Genomic DNA, 19,225 nt, shown 5'->3' on the forward strand with positions numbered 1-19,225 from the left:
TAATGTATCACCTAGAGGACAACCTGATCGTTGATAATCACAATCATACACCCGCCTACCATCAACAGGAGCGCGGCAATTGACCAAAAACATTTCAAGTTTACATGTAACGCTTTAGCGCCTAACCAGGGTGAATTAGAAGGATTAAATTATTTGATTGCGGTCTCCGCCCATGTGCACTTTACGAAAATATGTCAACGTCTTATATGTGTTGAACAGAGGAGTGGCAATCGAAAACCCAAAAAATTCAAAATTCCTAGCAACTTCCGGTTTTTTGTTTCCGGCTAATAAAGTATACGGGCCTATAAAACATAATGTATCACCTAGAGGACAACCCGATCGTTCATAATCACAATCATACACCCGATCATAACAAACAGGAGCGGGGCAATTGATCAAAAACATTTCAAGTTTACATTTTACACTTACGCGCCTAACCAGGGTGAATTAGACGGATTAAACTATTTGATTGCGGTCGCCGCACAGTTGCACTTTACGCAGAGTTGTCAACGTCTTATATGTGTTAAACAGAGGTGTGGCAATCGAAAACCCCAAAAATTCAAAATGACTAGCAACTTCCGCTTTTTTGTTTCCGGCTAATAAAGTATACGGGCCTATAAAACAAAACGTATCACCTAGAGGACAACCCGATCATTTATAATCAGAATCATACACCCGTCTACCATAAACAGGAGCGCGGCAATTGATCAAAAACATTTCAAGTTTACATTTTACACTTACGCGCCTAACCAGGGTGAATTAGACGGATTAAACTATTTGATTGCAGTCGCCGCACATGTGCACTTTGCGTAGAGATGTCATCACTTTTATGTGTTGAACAGAGGTGTGGTAATCGAAAACCCCAAAAATTCAAAATGACTAGCAACTTCCGCTTTTTTGTTTCCGGCTAATAAAGTATACGGGCCTATAAAACATAATGTATCACCTAGAGGACAACCCGATCGTTCATAATCACAATCATACACCCGTTCACCACAAACAGGAGCGTGGCAATTGACCAAAAACCTTTCGAGTTTACATGTAACACTTTAGCGCCTAACCAGGGTGAATTAGAAGGATTAACCTATTTGATTGCGGTCGCCGCCCATGTGCACTTTACGTAGAGATATCAACGTCTTAGATGTGTTGAACAGAGGAGTGGCAATCGAAAACCCCAAAAATTCAAAATAACTAGCAACTTCCGGTTTTATTTTATCGGCTAATAAAGTATGTGGACCTTTAAAACATAATGTATCACGTAGAGGACAACCTGAGCGTTTATAATCACAATCATACCCCCGCCTACCATAAACAGGAGCGCGGCAATTGACCAAAAACATTTCAAGTTTACATGTAACTTTTTAGCACCTAACCAGGGTGAATTAGAAGGATTAAACTATTTTATTGGGGTCGCCGCCCATGTGCACTTTACGTAGAGATGTCATCGTCTTATATGTGTTAAACAGAGGTGTGGCAATCGAAAACCCCAAAAATTCAAAATAACTAGCAACTCCGGTTTTTTTTTTATCGGCTAATAAAGTATGTGGACCTATAAAACATAATGTATCACCTAGAGGACAACCTGATCGTTGATAATCACAGTCATACACCCGCCTACCATCAACAGGAGCGCGGCAATTGACCAAAAACATTACAAGTTTAAATTTTACACTTACGCGCCTAACCAGGGTGAATTAGACGGATTAAACTATTTTATTGCGGTCGCCGCACATGTGCACTTTACGTAGAGATGTCAGCGTCTTATATGTGTTGAACAGAGGAGTGGCAATCGAAAACCCCAAAAATTCAAAATAACTAGCAACTTCCGGTTTTGTTTTATCGGCTAATAAAGTATGTGGACCTATAAAACATAATGTATCACCTAGAGGACAACCTGATCGTTGATAATCACAATCATACACCCGCCTACCACAAACAGGAGCGCGGCAATTGAACAAAAACATTTCAAGTTTACATTTTACACTTACGCGCCTAACCAGGGTGAATTAGACGGATTAAACTATTTGATTGCGGTCGCCGCACATGTGCACTTTACGTAGAGATGTCAACGTCTTATATGTGTTAAACAGAGGAGTGGCAATCGAAAACCCCAAAAATTCAAAATAACTAGCAACTTCCGGTTTTGTTTTATCGGCTAATAAAGTATGTGGACCTATAAAACATAATGTATCAGCTAGAGGACAACCTGATCGTTGATAATCACAATCATACACCCGCCTACCACAAACAGGAGCGCGGCAATTGACCAAAAACATTTCAAGTTTACATTTTACACTTACGCGCCTAACCAGGGTGAATTAGACGGATTAAACTATTTGATTGCGGTCACCACACATGTGCACTTTACGTAGAGATGTCAACGTCTTATATGTGTTGAACAGAGGAGTGGCAATCGAAAACCCCAAAGATTCAAAATAACTAGCAACTTCCGGTTTTGTTTTATCGGCTAATAAAGTATGTGGACCTATAAAACATAATGTATCAGCTAGAGGACAACCTGATCGTTGATAATCACAATCATACACCCGCCTACCACAAACTGGAGCGCGGCAATTGACCAAAAACATTTCAAGTTTACATTTTACACTTACGCGCCTAACCAGGGTGAATTAGACGGATTAAACTATTTGATTGCAGTCGCCGCACATGTGCACTTTGCGTAGAGATGTCATCACTTTTATGTGTTGAACAGAGATGTGGTAATCGAAAACCCCAAAAATTCAAAATGACTAGCAATTTCCGCTTTTTCGTTTCCGGCTAATAAAGTATACGGGCCTATAAAACATAATGTATCACCTAGAGGACAACCCGATCGTTCATAATCACAATCATACACCCGTTCACCACAAACAGGAGCGTGGCAATTGACCAAAAACGTTTCGAGTTTACATGTAACACTTTAGCGCCTAACCAGGGTGAATTAGAAGGATTAAACTATTTTATTGCGGTCGCCGCACATGTGCACTTTACGTAGAGATGTCATCGTCTTATATGTGTTGAACAGAGGTGTGGCAATCGAAAACCCCAAAAATTCAAAATAACTAGCAACATCCGGTTTTGTTTTATCGGCTAATAAAGTATGTGGACCTTTAAAACATAATGTATCACCCAGAGGACAACCAGAGTGTTTATAATCACAATCATACACCCGTCTACCATAAACAGGAGCGCGGCAATTGATCAAAATTATTTCAAGTTTACATTTTACACTTACGCGCCTAACCAGGGTGAATTAGAAGGATAAAACTATTTGATTGCAGTCGCCGCACATGTGCGCTTTACGTAGAGATGTCAACGTCTTATATGTGTTGAAAAGAGGAGTGGCAATCGAAAACCCCAAAAATTCAAAATAACTAGCAACTTCCTGTTTTGTTTTATCGGCTAATAAAGTATGTGGACCTAGAAAACATAATGTATCACCTAGAGGACAACCCGATCGTTTATAATCAGAATCATACACCCGTCTACCATAAACAGGAGCGCGGCAATTGATCAAAAACATTTCAAGTTTACATTTTACACTTACGCGCCTAACCAGGGTGAATTAGACGGATTAAACTATTTGATTGCGGTCGCCGCACATGTGCACTTTACGTAGAGATGTCAACGTCTTATATGTGTTGAACAGAGGAGTGGCAATCGAAAACCCCAAAAATTCAAAATAACTAGCAACTTCCGGTTTTGTTTTATCGGCTAATAAAGTATGTGGACCAATAAAACATAATGTATCAGCTAGAGGACAACCTGATCGTTGATAATCACAATCATACACCCGCCTACCACAAACAGGAGCGCGGCAATTGACCAAAACCATTTCAAGTTTACATTTTACACTTACGCGCCTAACCAGGGTGAATAAGACGGATTAAACTATTTGATTGCGGTCGCCGCACATGTGTACTTTACGTAGAGATGTCAACGTCTTATATGTGTTGAACAGAGGAGTGGCAATCGAAAGCCCCAAAAATTCAAAATAACTAGCAACTTCCGGTTTGTTTATCGGCTAATAAAGTATGTGTACCTTTAAAACATAATGTATCAGCCTAGAGGACAACCTGATCGTTGATAATCACAGTCATACACCCGCCTACCATCAACAGGAGCGCGGCAATTGAGCAAAAACATTTCAAGTTTACATGTAACACTTTAGCGCCTAACCAGGGTGAATTAGAAGGATTAAATTATTTGATTGCGGTCTCCGCCCATGTGCACTTTACGTAGAGATGTCAACGTCTTATATGTGTTGAACAGAGGTGTGGCAATCGAAAACCCCAATAATTCAAAATAACTAGCAACATCCGGTTTTGTTTTATCGGCTAATAAAGTATGTGGACCTTTAAAATATAATGTATCACCTAGAGGACAACCTGATCGTTGATAATCACAATCATACACCCGCCTACCATCAACAGGAGCGCGGCAATTGACCAAAAACATTTCAAGTTTACATGTAACGCTTTAGCGCCTAACCAGGGTGAATTAGAAGGATTAAATTATTTGATTGCGGTCTCCGCCCATGTGCACTTTACGAAAATATGTCAACGTCTTATATGTGTTGAACAGAGGAGTGGCAATCGAAAACCCAAAAAATTCAAAATTCCTAGCAACTTCCGGTTTTTTGTTTCCGGCTAATAAAGTATACGGGCCTATAAAACATAATGTATCACCTAGAGGCCAACCCGATCGTTCATAATCACAATCATACACCCGATCATAACAAACAGGAGCGGGGCAATTGATCAAAAACATTTCAAGTTTACATTTTACACTTACGCGCCTAACCAGGGTGAATTAGACGGATTAAACTATTTGATTGCGGTCGCCGCACATGTGCACTTTACGTAGAGATGTCAACGTCTTATATGTGTTAAACAGAGGAGTGGCAATCGAAAACCCCAAAAATTCAAAATAACTAGCAACTTCCGGTTTTGTTTTATCGGCTAATAAAGTATGTGGACCTATAAAACATAATGTATCAGCTAGAGGACAACCTGATCGTTGATAATCACAATCATACACCCGCCTACCACAAACAGGAGCGCGGCAATTGACCAAAAACATTTCAAGTTTACATTTTACACTTACGCGCCTAACCAGGGTGAATTAGACGGATTAAACTATTTGATTGCGGTCGCCACACATGTGCACTTTACGTAGAGATGTCAACGTCTTATATGTGTTGAACAGAGGAGTGGCAATCGAAAACCCCAAAGATTCAAAATAACTAGCAACTTCCGGTTTTGTTTTATCGGCTAATAAAGTATGTGGACCTATAAAACATAATGTATCAGCTAGAGGACAACCTGATCGTTGATAATCACAATCATACACCCGCCTACCACAAACTGGAGCGCGGCAATTGACCAAAAACATTTCAAGTTTACATTTTACACTTACGCGCCTAACCAGGGTGAATTAGACGGATTAAACTATTTGATTGCAGTCGCCGCACATGTGCACTTTGCGTAGAGATGTCATCACTTTTATGTGTTGAACAGAGGTGTGGTAATCGAAAACCCCAAAAATTCAAAATGACTAGCAATTTCCGCTTTTTCGTTTCCGGCTAATAAAGTATACGGGCCTATAAAACATAATGTATCACCTAGAGGACAACCCGATCGTTCATAATCACAATCATACACCCGTTCACCACAAACAGGAGCGTGGCAATTGACCAAAAACGTTTCGAGTTTACATGTAACACTTTAGCGCCTAACCAGGGTGAATTAGAAGGATTAAACTATTTTATTGCGGTCGCCGCACATGTGCACTTTACGTAGAGATGTCATCGTCTTATATGTGTTGAACAGAGGTGTGGCAATCGAAAACCCCAAAAATTCAAAATAACTAGCAACATCCGGTTTTGTTTTATCGGCTAATAAAGTATGTGGACCTTTAAAACATAATGTATCACCCAGAGGACAACCAGAGTGTTTATAATCACAATCATACACCCGTCTACCATAAATAGGAGCGCGGCAATTGATCAAAATTATTTCAAGTTTACATTTTACACTTACGCGCCTAACCAGGGTGAATTAGAAGGATAAAACTATTTGATTGCAGTCGCCGCACATGTGCGCTTTACGTAGAGATGTCAACGTCTTATATGTGTTGAAAAGAGGAGTGGCAATCGAAAACCCCAAAAATTCAAAATAACTAGCAACTTCCTGTTTTGTTTTATCGGCTAATAAAGTATGTGGACCTAGAAAACATAATGTATCACCTAGAGGACAACCCGATCGTTTATAATCAGAATCATACACCCGTCTACCATAAACAGGAGCGCGGCAATTGATCAAAAACATTTCAAGTTTACATTTTACACTTACGCGCCTAACCAGGGTGAATTAGACGGATTAAACTATTTGATTGCGGTCGCCGCACATGTGCACTTTACGTAGAGATGTCAACGTCTTATATGTGTTGAACAGAGGAGTGGCAATCGAAAACCCCAAAAATTCAAAATAACTAGCAACTTCCGGTTTTGTTTTATCGGCTAATAAAGTATGTGGACCAATAAAACATAATGTATCAGCTAGAGGACAACCTGATCGTTGATAATCACAATCATACACCCGCCTACCACAAACAGGAGCGCGGCAATTGACCAAAACCATTTCAAGTTTACATTTTACACTTACGCGCCTAACCAGGGTGAATAAGACGGATTAAACTATTTGATTGCGGTCGCCGCACATGTGCACTTTACGTAGAGATGTCAACGTCTTATATGTGTTGAACAGAGGAGTGGCAATCGAAAACCCCAAAAATTCAAAATAACTAGCAACTTCCGGTTTGTTTATCGGCTAATAAAGTATGTGTACCTTTAAAACATAATGTATCACCTAGAGGACAACCTGATCGTTGATAATCACAGTCATACACCCGCCTACCATCAACAGGAGCGCGGCAATTGAGCAAAAACATTTCAAGTTTACATGTAACACTTTAGCGCCTAACCAGGGTGAATTAGAAGGATTAAATTATTTGATTGCGGTCTCCGCCCATGTGCACTTTACGTAGAGATGTCAACGTCTTATATGTGTTGAACAGAGGTGTGGCAATCGAAAACCCCAATAATTCAAAATAACTAGCAACATCCGGTTTTGTTTTATCGGCTAATAAAGTATGTGGACCTTTAAAATATAATGTATCACCTAGAGGACAACCTGATCGTTGATAATCACAATCATACACCCGCCTACCATCAACAGGAGCGCGGCAATTGACCAAAAACATTTCAAGTTTACATGTAACGCTTTAGCGCCTAACCAGGGTGAATTAGAAGGATTAAATTATTTGATTGCGGTCTCCGCCCATGTGCACTTTACGAAAATATGTCAACGTCTTATATGTGTTGAACAGAGGAGTGGCAATCGAAAACCCAAAAAATTCAAAATTCCTAGCAACTTCCGGTTTTTTGTTTCCGGCTAATAAAGTATACGGGCCTATAAAACATAATGTATCACCTAGAGGACAACCCGATCGTTCATAATCACAATCATACACCCGATCATAACAAACAGGAGCGGGGCAATTGATCAAAAACATTTCAAGTTTACATTTTACACTTACGCGCCTAACCAGGGTGAATTAGACGGATTAAACTATTTGATTGCGGTCGCCGCACATTTGCACTTTACGCAGAGTTGTCAACGTCTTATATGTGTTAAACAGAGGTGTGGCAATCGAAAACCCCAAAAATTCAAAATGACTAGCAACTTCCGCTTTTTTGTTTCCGGCTAATAAAGTATACGGGCCTATAAAACAAAACGTATCACCTAGAGGACAACCCGATCATTTATAATCAGAATCATACACCCGTCTACCATAAACAGGAGCGCGGCAATTGATCAAAAACATTTCAAGTTTACATTTTACACTTACGCGCCTAACCAGGGTGAATTAGACGGATTAAACTATTTGATTGCAGACGCCGCACATGTGCACTTTACGTAGAGATGTCATCACTTTTATGTGTTGAACAGAGGTGTGGTAATCGAAAACCCCAAAAATTCAAAATGACTAGCAACTTCCGCTTTTTTGTTTCCGGCTAATAAAGTATACGGGCCTATAAAACATAATGTATCACCTAGAGGACAACCCGATCGTTCATAATCACAATCATACACCCGTTCACCACAAACAGGAGCGTGGCAATTGACCAAAAACCTTTCGAGTTTACATGTAACACTTTAGCGCCTAACCAGGGTGAATTAGAAGGATTAACCTATTTGATTGCGGTCGCCGCCCATGTGCACTTTACGTAGAGATATCAACGTCTTAGATGTGTTGAACAGAGGAGTGGCAATCGAAAACCCCAAAAATTCAAAATAACTAGCAACTTCCGGTTTTATTTTATCGGCTAATAAAGTATGTGGACCTTTAACACATAATGTATCACGTAGAGGACAACCTGAGCGTTTATAATCACAATCATACACCCGCCTACCATAAACAGGAGCGCGGCAATTGACCAAAAACATTTCAAGTTTACATGTAACTTTTTAGCCCCTAACCAGGGTGAATTAGAAGGATTAAACTATTTGATTGGGGTCGCCGCCCATGTGCGCTTTACGTAGAGATGTCATCGTCTTATATGTGTTAAACAGAGGTGTGGCAATCGAAAACCCCAAAAATTCAAAATAACTAGCAACTCCGGTTTTTTTTTATCGGCTAATAAAGTATGTGGACCTATAAAACATAATGTATCACCTAGAGGACAACCTGATCGTTGATAATCACAGTCATACACCCGCCTACCATCAACAGGAGCGCGGCAATTGACCAAAAACATTACAAGTTTAAATTTTACACTTACGCGCCTAACCAGGGTGAATTAGACGGATTAAACTATTTTATTGCGGTCGCCGCACATGTGCACTTTACGTAGAGATGTCAGCGTCTTATATGTATTGAACAGAGGAGTGGCAATCGAAAACCCCAAAAATTCAAAATAACTAGCAACTTCCGGTTTTGTTTAATCGGCTAATAAAGTATGTGGACCTATAAAACATAATGTATCACCTAGAGGACAACCTGATCGTTGATAATCACAATCATACACCCGCCTACCACAAACAGGAGCGCGGCAATTGAACAAAAACATTTCAAGTTTACATTTTACACTTACGCGCCTAACCAGGGTGAATTAGACGTATTTATTCGTTTCACTCACCTTTTTCACTTTAAAATAAAAAACACGGCGTATACAAAAAAGGTAGCACGGGCGGAATGTCTCGTACGTCTCTTCGGTTTGATCGCTAACGAAAAAGGCCGTTTTGTCCTCTGTTAGCCCCTTTTGAAGGTTGAGTTGTGTAGAGTTGTGTGATGTGATGTGTATGTGTGGTTGTCTGTGGGGTGTGATGTCTGCGTGGTGTGATGGTGTGTGTTAGTGGGTGGAGTCTTCTTGTGGATCGTGTTGGTGTGGTGTGTTGGCGCTCAGTGGCGCGTATGGAGGGGGGAGGCGTAACTCATTTAGCCATCCCGGCCCCCCTAGGCGAATTTTAGCCTAGCAATCGCTGTAGTTGCTGCAGCGTAGCAACTACACTGCTGAGGCCAGTGGAGCGGCGGTATGTTGGCCTGGGCTGCCGACGCCGCGTTGATGCCTCCTGTCGCCGTGGTCTGGAGGGAGGTGGAGCCGCCTGTCTTCGGGGGCGATCCTGATGGCTGCTCTGCTGCGATCTACGGCTTGGGGCGAGTTGTCGCCCGACGGTCCGCTTTGGGGTGCGGTGCAGCATGGTGTGATGCTGTCTATTGCACAGTTGGCACAGCGTAAACGACGTACACTCCTGTGTCGTGTGGAGCGTAGCCAAACAGTTTAGGCAGTGCCCGTGCGCTTGGGCAACCTGCTGACGTTGTGGTGGCTGCATGCTTCGGAAAATGCTGCAGTGTTGCAGCCGGTGTGTGCGTCGACACAGTGGGCATCGGCTGCGTTGCGGCACCGTTGCCGGTGCTGATGAAGGTGGTAGTGGTCGCGCGCCATTACGGGGAGCGGTTGCAGGGACGATTGCCGCTGCGGTTCGTGGTGTTGGAGCTGCCCCAGGGCGCGGCACATTCATGGCGGACCTCACAGCTGGCGTCGGTGTTGCTGCCATATCTACTTCCATATTGATCTGTATGAAGAAGTTGGAATGATTATACATTTGTGGCATGTAAATGTATGGCGAATGTGCCACGGTATGTGGCAGGAATGGATCGTCAATTTGATCGATCATTGCGGTTAGAATGGTTGGTTTATAACGGTTTTGTCGTTTGCGGGTTTATTGGTTAGTTATACGACTAATTCATTTGCGTCGCGGTAATATCAGCGGATTGTTTGTTATTTGCGGTTTTGTCATTAGATACGGTTGGCAGAAAACATAATTTCACGAGCGGTCTTGTCAGCGTTCCGCTTTGAGTACGGAGATAAACTACTCGTATATGACCGTCGGAACCGTAATATAGTTTTTCTATGCGGCCAAGCCGCCATTCTGTGGGGGGTAGACAATCATCGTGTATGATAACACAGTCTCCAAGCTGTGGTGCCTTTTCTGGAGTTTTCCATCGGTACCTTTTATGAAGGTCCTTGATGTATTCTTCCTTCCATCGGCAGCTGAAATCATGATGGAGAATTTTGATTCTTTCCCATCGATTTAATAGGGATAGCGACCCCACGCCTGGCTCAGGTATGGCCAGAATGGGTGCTCCTTTGAGAAAATGCCCTGGAGTTAGGGCTGTGAAGTCGGAGGGATCTTGCGAGAGTGTTGTGAGTGGCCGTGAATTGAGAACGGCTTCAATTCGAGTTAATAAGGTAGTGAATTCTTCATAATTGAATTTATAATTTCCAGCTACTTTTTTGAAGTGGGATTTGAAGCTTTTTACAGCTGATTCCCATAAACCACCCATATGAGGAGCGCTTGGGGGGATGAATTGCCAATTAATGCCTTGGGGCGCGTACTTTTGTACAATCTCAGGTGAGACTTGTTTGATAAAGTCCACAAATTGTTTTTCGGTGGCTCTTTGAGCACCGATAAATGTTTTACCATTATCGCTCATGATTTTCGATGGAAAGCCGCGTCGACCGACGAAGCGGGCAAATGCCGCAAGGAAAGCCTCCTTCGTCAGATTAGTACAAAGCTCAAGGTGCACTGCTTTTGTCGTAAAACAGACAAAAACAGCCACATAGCCTTTCATCAGAGTGGGAGACCTTAACATGGACGCCTTTATTTGAAAAGGCCCAGCAAAGTCGACACCTGTGATGGAGAAAGGCAGAGCGAAGTTGCAGCGTTCCGGGGGAAGTGCTGCCATAATCTGTGTTCTCATCTTTTGCTTGTGCGTGGTACAGATTTTGCACAAGAAAATGCACTTCTTTATTTGGGGCTTAAGTCGGGGAATGTAAAATTCCTGGCGGACCATATGTTGCATGAGGCGATGTTCGGCATGAAGCATTAATATGTGGATATAATTGATGAGTAGTGTGGCAAGTCGAGACTTCTCTGGAACAATTATGGGATGGCGTTCGTTATACGTTAGGCTTGAATTGGCAAGCCGACCATTCACACGAAGAAGACCTTTCGTGTCGAGGAATGGGTTTAGAACTAAGAGGGGACTTCTCTTGTCAATAGGTTTTGATTCTCTCAAAAGTGATATATCGCGGCTGAAGTAGCGCGCTTGCGTAGATGCGATAAGAGCGACCTTTGCTTTTTGTAAGTCTAGGTGCGTCACTGTATCGCATTGGGAGTGTAATGAAGTTACTCCCTGAAGTTTAATTTTGAGTCGCTCTATGAACTTGAGCATGTAAGCGATTACCCTGAGTGCTCGGGGATACGATGAAAATCGTTCGAGGATGTCAGTATCATCCACTGTTGTGTGAAAAGAGTCGATTTTTCGACTTTCTGGGGCAATTATATTGCGCATGGGCGATTGTGGCCAAGAATCGGGAGATTCTGTTAACCAACGGGGGCCATTCCACCAGAGGGTGGTGGTGGCAAGATGCAGGGGTTTGCATCCTCTTGTACCTAGATCAGCCGGATTGTCAGCACTGGCTACATGTCGCCACGTGGCTGATCCTACTAGGTCAAGGATTTGAGACGTTCGATTGGAAATATACGTCTTCCATGCATGTGGTGGTTTTTCTAACCAGGCGAGTACGATTTCAGAATCGGACCACAGATATAGTTTGTATTTTGCCATGTTTAAACGCATTCGCACCATGGATACTAGTTTCGCTAGTAGTAGCGCTCCACACAGTTCAAGTCGTGGCAGACTTATTGTTTTTAACGGAGCTACTTTTGCTTTTGCTACTAGTAAGTGGCATGTGGTCGCATTGTCGCTTTGTGCGCGAACATATATAGTTGCGCAATATGCCTTTTCAGAAGCGTCACAGAAGCCGTGTAGTTCGACTTTGTGCTCTGGGGCATAATTTACCCATCGTGGGATTTGTATCTGTGAGATATCATGTAGATTGCTCGCAAACTGGGACCACTTTTCTAAACGCAGTGGTTTTACTTGTTCGTCCCAGTCGGTACCATCTAACCATAATTCTTGTATTAGAATTTTGGCTTGTATCATAACTGGCGAAAGCCATCCTGCGGGGTCGAAAAGTTTCGCCACAGAGGATAGAATTTGCCGCTTTGTTATGGCAGATAATGCAGATATTGACTCTGTAGTGTATGAAAACTGGTCAGATATCGCATTCCATTGGATCCCCAGAGTTTTTGTTGTACTTTCCTTTTCGAATTTAAGGAAATTAGTATCTAACAAATTTTCATGTGGTATATTTTTTAGAATATTAGGGTGGTTCGCCGTTATCTTTTTCAACGGAAACCCTGCGGTTTTGAGGGCTTGTATCACTTGTGATAGTGAATCGTATGCTTGCGGAAGACTGTGACTTCCAGACAAGATATTGTCTACATACGTTTGTGTTTTTAACACCTGGGTTGCCAGAGGAAATTCTGACTTGGTGTTTTCTGCCAATTCGTGCAGTGTTCGAATGGCTAAATATGGAGCACAGTTGACGCCAAAGGTAACTGTTTTTAATTTATAGTCGCGGAGTGGACTATTGGGAGATTTTCGGAAAATAATTCGCTGAAAATCTTGATCGTCTTTATGTACGACTATTTGTCTATACATTTTTTCGACGTCTCCGTTAAATACGTATTTGAATATACGCCAATTTAATATGAGGAGCATTAAATCTGGTTGGAGCGTGGGTCCCGTAAATAGAATATCATTTAGGGAATTCCCCGAGCTGGTGGATCTTGATGCATTAAAGACAACTCTTACTTTAGTTGTTTTTTTGTCTGGCTTTACTACTGCGTGATGAGGCAAGTAAAATGAATAATATTTGCCATTTACGATTTTTTCGCATGGGCTTACTTCCTCCATGTGGTCTAAATGGAGGTATTCTTCCAACACGCCATCGTATTCTGGCTTAAGCTCACCTTTTTTAAGTAAGTTTTTTTCCATACTTAAAAACTGCTGCATAGCAGAGGTGCGAGAGTGACCTAAGGCGATTGTGTTGGGAAATTGTTGTTTTAGTGGTAGTCGTACGACATACCGACCATTATCTGATCTAGTAGTTGTGGCTTTGTAAAAGTCTTCACAATACTGATCTTCTGGGGTTGTAATTGATATAGGGGGGAGCTCTTCTAACTCCCAAAATTTCTTTAATTGTGAATTGAGGTATTCGTTTGAGATTTCCTCAACCTGAGTAGTCATGGTTGTAACTGGTTCCGGAACTAGTCCACTTAGGATCCAACCGAAAATAGTATTTTGTGCCAGAAGTGTATTTGAAATTTTCTCAATACCTTCGAGTATTATCTGTGGTATGAGATCGCTGCCTAATAGAAGGTCTATTTGAGCGGGAGTGTTGCAGTTGGGATCTGCCAGCTTTAGGTGTGAAACCTTTTGCCAATGCTTGCTATTTATGTGATAGCTTGGAAGCATATTTGTAAGTTGCGGTAAGACTATAGCTTCTGCTTGTATGTGCTTATCCGCTTGGGGGGAAATTAAGGTAATGGAGCAGATTTTATTAGAGTTTTGAACTACTCTTCCGCCCATTCCTGTAATTTCAAAGTTGGCTTGTTTTGTTGGCAGTTGTAGCCTATTTTGTGCCCTAGACGCTATGAAGGATCGTTGTGATCCTTGGTCTATTAAGGCCCTAAGTTTAAACAGTTCTCCTCGGTGTTCGATGGAGACAACTGCTGTGGGTAGTAGTACTCTACTTTGATTTTCGCTGTGTAGCGTTTGGGTTTTTAATGCCTTTGAGCAGCATGGTGCTTCTTGGCAATTTTCGGGATTTCGCACTTCGGGATTTGCTGTTGCAACTAAACCCGTGGCTCTTTTCATATTTGCGCTGTTTGGGGATGAGCTGGTAAATGTGCTGTAATGCAGCATTGAATGATGTCGTTTATGACAATAAACGCAATTAAATTTGCTTTCGCACTCTTTAAGTGTATGTGCATGTGAAAGGCAATTTGTACAAAGCCTTTTTGTTCGTACATAATTGTTTCGATCGGTAATATTCATTTTTTTGAATTTCTCGCAAGATTTGAGCTTATGCCCCCCTGTACACAGTTCGCATGACGTTTGCTTGTACTGTTCGGATGTGAACGTTTGATTTTTGAAGAAGCTTCTATTTAAATTGTTGTTGCTACTGGCTTGGGGTCTGTGGAAGCTTCTATTTAGGTCATGTTGAACGGGTTTCGTTCTGACCATTTTTTTATCTACCCTTTCTGCGATTTCATATTGGGTAGTTAGGAAATCTTTCATTTGTTGCCACGTGGGGCATTTTCTTCGTGATGAGAGCGATTGTTCCCATAGAAGTAATGATTTTTCTGGTAATGCGGCAGTGCATATGTTTACCAGTATTGGATCCCAGCTGTCTGTGGGAATATTTTGTGTCGATAAAACCGACAAACAATTTGAAACAGTGGATTGAAGTTTGATAAATTCTTCACTAGTTTCCCTTTGAATTTTTGGCAAGTTCATTAATATCGATATTTGTTTATCGACCAATATTCTTTCATTCTCGTATCTCGCTTTTAGAGCTTCCCAAGCCAGATTGAAATTATCGTCATTTAGTGCGAACTGTTTGACTATGACGCCTGCTTGACCTTTTGTTTTGTATCGGAGGTGATACAATTTTTGTGCATTTGTTAATTTTGGGTGGTTTATGTAAACGGCTGTAAACATGTCCCGGAAGGACGGCCATTGTTCATAGCCACCATGAAAGACTTCGGTATCACATGTGGGCACCTTGAGATGGATGCCTGAATTTGACTCTTGACATTGAGTTTGTGGCAGCTCTACTCTCGGATGTGGAGCAGGTGCTATGGCTTTAATTAATTTTAATTGATCCGAAATCATTGCTTTTGTTTCTTCAAACTGGTCTAAGCAGTTTTCGTACTTGGCGTAAGCCGAGGATTTAAAATTTTCAGGTAGATCTGAGTCGTCAGATTCTACTATTGCGTCATATGCAGCTTGGAGACGTGTCCAGAAATTATCAAGATTTTCCTTTTTGATTTCTAATACCGATTCAGAATTATCCTGAATCGGCGAAGATGAAAATCGAGTGCAGTATCGTATTAGACTGTCACTCTCAGATATAAATTTGGTGTATGAAATATCTTTCATCCGTTTTTGTTTTGTAGCACCTTGCTTTGAGCGTGTAGCTTCTGCAGGTGTACATGGACTTTTTTCGTCAGAAATCATTTTAGGTACTTTTAGCAATTGAGATGTTTTTGATTCTTTTGAGTCTGAGCTCATTTAAAAGATGTACCGAAATAAAATAAAATATTTTCAATATAAGAAATATATGTATATTTGAAACCTCTTTTAAGAAAATAAGGGTTTTTTTTTTTTTTTTTTTTAACAAAATAATTATCCTTTTTAAACTCGTTTGAGTACCTAACTCTTTTATGATAGTAAGAGTTTTTATTTAATTGAATGAATATATTACGCGTATTTCGTGGTTTTTATCGTTTTTTTTTTTTTTATATTATTTAATTAATTAATATTAATCGCAAATGTTTTTATTTTTACTTTTATTTGTATGTATAATGTGTCCGTAATTCCTATAGGGTATACCTATAAGCGGATCAGCTGATACATATGTACTTGTCGTTATGCACAATTGAGAGCTCGTCTTAGAGATCAATGCACTTTGTACATAAAGTATGTATGTAATATTGTATTTTAATATGCTTTGCGCAATCCTGCTTGTTTTTGTTGGTCAAAGAACAAGGGGTATTGCGAGTATGTGCCAATGTGGACTTAGAATATTATATGTATATATGCAATCCTACTTGTTTTTGTTTAACAAAGAACAAGGGGTATTTCGGAATATTTGCCAATGTGGACTTTGAAGCGAAGTATTAACGTATTTTTGTATACCTGAGCGTGTATATATATACGCAGTGCGAAAGGACCGCGAAAAGGAAAAAAAATATACCGCAGGTATTCTTGTAAATGTATGTATATGTGTATGTATATCACGTAATATATTTGTGCGGAATATATGTACGCAGTGCGAAAAGACCGCGAAAAGTAGAAAAATTTACCGCAGGTATACGATTAAAATTTATTTATATACGTATGTATATCAATTATTAATAATATATGTATATAGCAAGTATTAGTATTATATGTATGTTGTAGGTTTTTCTCCTAATATAGTATGTATGTATATATTTATATATGTTAAATATAATATGTATATGTATGTTTAAATTTATTTTGTACGTTTTCGATTTTTTTTTGTTTTTTTTTTTTTTTTTTTTTTTTTGCTTTTGATTGCCTTTGCTTATTTTACGCAATCCTGCTTATACTTGATAAAGTATAAGGGGTATTGCTGGAAATTTGTGCAAGTAAATACTTGAATTATTTGTTTTAGAGATATTTTGTGTATTTGAACACAACGGTAAGCAGTTAGGCAATCAAGAGTTCGTTCGATATATATTTTTTACCAAACTGTTTTATCTTGTAGCGGTATTTCGGTTTTTACCGGAAAATAAACCGAAATATAGAAACAGTTTGGTAACCGCTCTTTTTTGTTATTGCCTTTATTAAGATGGGTTTTTGTACATAAAGATGGGTTTTTTAGGCATAAATTTCAACATACATACAAAAAGAGAATATATACATATGCTACATGGAATCGATACAACTCACTTTGTACCGCCTCAAGGGTATTTGGGGGTATTTGTATGCGTATGTGCTTGTGCGTGTGCTTTCTGTGGCCCAGTCCTCTGCTGCTTGGCTGCGCTGACTATGTTGAGCTGGTGTGGTTGTTATTGTAGAGTGGCATGTTTTTTTTATTTAATTCGCGCCCGTTTTTTTTTTTTTGTATGTAATTTTGTTGTTTTTTTTTTTTTTTGTTGAAATTCGCGCCCGTTTGTAATTTTTTTTTTTTTTTTTTTTTTTTTATTATTTCGCGCACGTTGTTGGTTTTGTTGTTTTTTTTTCTATGTGTGTATGTATTATATGTATGCCACTTTGCACCGCACTTCTTTCATATATGTTTATATATGTATATATATATATATATATTTTTTTTTTTTTTTCTTTTTTGTTTTTTGTATGTGTATATGTTTTTCCACTGCACTGCACAGCACTTATGTTTTTTTTTTTTTTTTTTTTTTTTTGTTTTTTATATAGCTATGTATATATGTATGTTTGTGTCACTGCACTGCACTATATGTTTGTTACTTTTTTTTTTTTTTTTTTTTGTTTCTCACACTTTTTTCGTTTTTGTTCACTTTTTGGCACTTTGTCACTGCACTTTGATGTTTTTTTTTTTTTTTTTTTTTTTTTTTTTTTTTAATTGCCCATAGTGCCGTCCACTAGGGCTCGAAGGACCATTATTTATTCGTTTCACTCACCTTTTTCACTTTAAAATAAAAAACACGGCGTATACAAAAAAGGTAGCACGGGCGGAATGTCTCGTACGTCTCTTCGGTTTGATCGCTAACGAAAAAGGCCGTTTTGTCCTCTGTTAGCCCCTTTTGAAGGTTGAGTTGTGTAGAGTTGTGTGATGTGATGTGTATGTGTGGTTGTCTGTGGGGTGTGATGTCTGCGTGGTGTGATGGTGTGTGTTAGTGGGTGGAGTCTTCTTGTGGATCGTGTTGGTGTGGTGTGTTGGCGCTCAGTGGCGCGTATGGAGGGGGGAGGCGTAACTCATTTAGCCAAGACGGATTAAACTATTTGATTGCGGTCGCCGCACATGTGCACTTTACGTAGAGATGTCAACGTCTTATATGTGTTAAACAGAGGAGTGGCAATCGAAAACCCCAAAAATTCAAAATAACTAGCAACTTCCGGTTTTGTTTTATCGGCTAATAAAGTATGTGGACCTATAAAACATAATGTATCAGCTAGAGGACAACCTGATCGTTGATAATCACAATCATACACCCGCCTACCACAAACAGGAGCGCGGCAATTGACCAAAAACATTTCAAGTTTACATTTTACACTTACGCGCCTAACCAGGGTGAATTAGACGGATTAAACTATTTGATTGCGGTCGCCACATATGTGCACTTTACGTAGAGATGTCAACGTCTTATATGTGTTGAACAGAGGAGTGGCAATCCAAAACCCCAAAGATTCAAAATAACTAGCAACTTCCGCTTTTTCGTTTCCGGCTAATAAAGTATACGGGCCTATAAAACATAATGTATCACCTAGAGGACAACCCGATCGTTCATAATCACAATCATACACCCGTTCACCACAAACAGGAGCGTGGCAATTGACCGAAAACGTTTCGAGTTTACATGTAACACTTTAGCGCCTAACCAGGGTGAATTAGACGGATTAAACTATTTGATTGCAGTCGCCGCACATGTGCACTTTGCGTAGAGATGTCATCACTTTTCTGTGTTGAACAGAGGTGTGGCAATCGAAAACCCCAAAAATTCAAAATAACTAGCAACTTCCGGTTTTGTTTTATCGGCTAATAAAGTATGTGGACCTATAAAACATAATGTATCAGCTAGAGGACAACCTGATCGTTGATAATCACAATCATACACCCGCCTACCACAAACAGGAGCGCGGCAATTGACCAAAAACATTTCAAGTTTACATTTTACACTTACGCGCTAACCAGGGTGAATTAGACGGATTAAACTATTTGATTGCAGTCGCCGCACATGTGCACTTTGCGTAGAGATGTCATCACTTTTCTGTGTTGAACAGAGGTGTGGTAATCGAA

General features: G+C 40.2%; 1 long non-coding RNA gene across 1 annotated transcript; it reads right to left on the minus strand.

Moving 5' to 3' along the window:
• Positions 1 to 9,443: 9,443 nt before the first annotated feature.
• On the minus strand, positions 9,444 to 18,197 carry LOC138857458 (uncharacterized). Its single transcript, XR_011396550.1, has 2 exons — positions 17,889 to 18,197; positions 9,444 to 10,139 (listed from the first exon to the last, which is right to left on the minus strand). It is a non-coding gene; the product is annotated as an uncharacterized lncRNA (long non-coding RNA).
• Between the last annotated feature and the right edge of the window lie 1,028 nt (positions 18,198 to 19,225).

The sequence above is a fragment of the Bactrocera oleae genome, chromosome 5, assembly GCF_042242935.1.
Source record: "Bactrocera oleae isolate idBacOlea1 chromosome 5, idBacOlea1, whole genome shotgun sequence".
Classification (NCBI taxonomy): Eukaryota; Metazoa; Arthropoda; class Insecta; order Diptera; family Tephritidae; genus Bactrocera; species Bactrocera oleae.